The sequence below is a fragment of the Trachymyrmex cornetzi genome, unplaced genomic scaffold (genome assembly GCF_001594075.2).
Source record: "Trachymyrmex cornetzi isolate Tcor2-1 unplaced genomic scaffold, Tcor1.1 scaffold991, whole genome shotgun sequence".
Classification (NCBI taxonomy): Eukaryota; Metazoa; Arthropoda; class Insecta; order Hymenoptera; family Formicidae; genus Trachymyrmex; species Trachymyrmex cornetzi.
This window is the reverse complement of record NW_017300345.1, coordinates 107,481-108,377: the sequence shown is the minus strand read 5'-3', so window position 1 is coordinate 108,377 and position 897 is coordinate 107,481.

The following is an 897-nucleotide window of genomic DNA, read 5'->3' as shown; positions in this document are numbered from 1 at the left end:
TTAATTTGCAGAAAAAAGTATTTTTTTTTAAAGTTGAGGTTAGGAACATAATTTCATCAAAAAGCTGATGTAATAGCGTTTGAAATGAAAAAAAAAAAATTGTTCTATTATAAAAAATGACGTAGATACGACGACTTGAAAATTACCATAAAATGCAAAACTCAAAATTTAAAATCGCTATTTCTTCAAAAATAACTTTTTTTTTTAATCCCGATACACGTGTTCGCTTATTTTATACCTACAATTGGTAAAAAAAAGTTTGAAGCAATTTAAAAACGTCGAAAAAAAGTGTTCGGTTTGTAAAAGAATGTCTCCAGATGCCTGTTTATGTGCGTGTGCATATACTTATTATAAAAACTAACCTCGTTAAGCTGGTTTAAACGGAGAAAACTGTCTCCTACAAGCACATGGTTAACCTATATGTTGAGGCGTGTTCGAATTACCACCTGGGTCCTGGGTATTCTCCGGGTGTTATGTCATCTTTGTTTAACATTCGATAAACAACAAGAATGGAGTGATACCTGGGTAGCATTTAGGTGGGAATATGAACATAACTCTGAAGGTAATTAATTAAGTCTCCAGATAAATACGGAAGTCAATATGGTCAGAACACGAATGTCGTATATTTTTGGTCTATTTTCTGTTCTTGCACTAGATTACACTAGAAGTCTCTTTCTCGCTTTCGACAAATATATATCTGTATTACTTTAAGGGGGTACTCTACTCTAAAACACGCTTTTTTCGGGATTTTTTTACAAGAAACTAGTGAAAATTGTTAATATCAGCTTTTTATGTATATATTTTATTATGTTTAGAGAACATAAAAAATATTTTTTAAAGCTAAATTAATGAATATAAATATTAATTAAACCCTATCGAATACATGGTAAAAAAAAA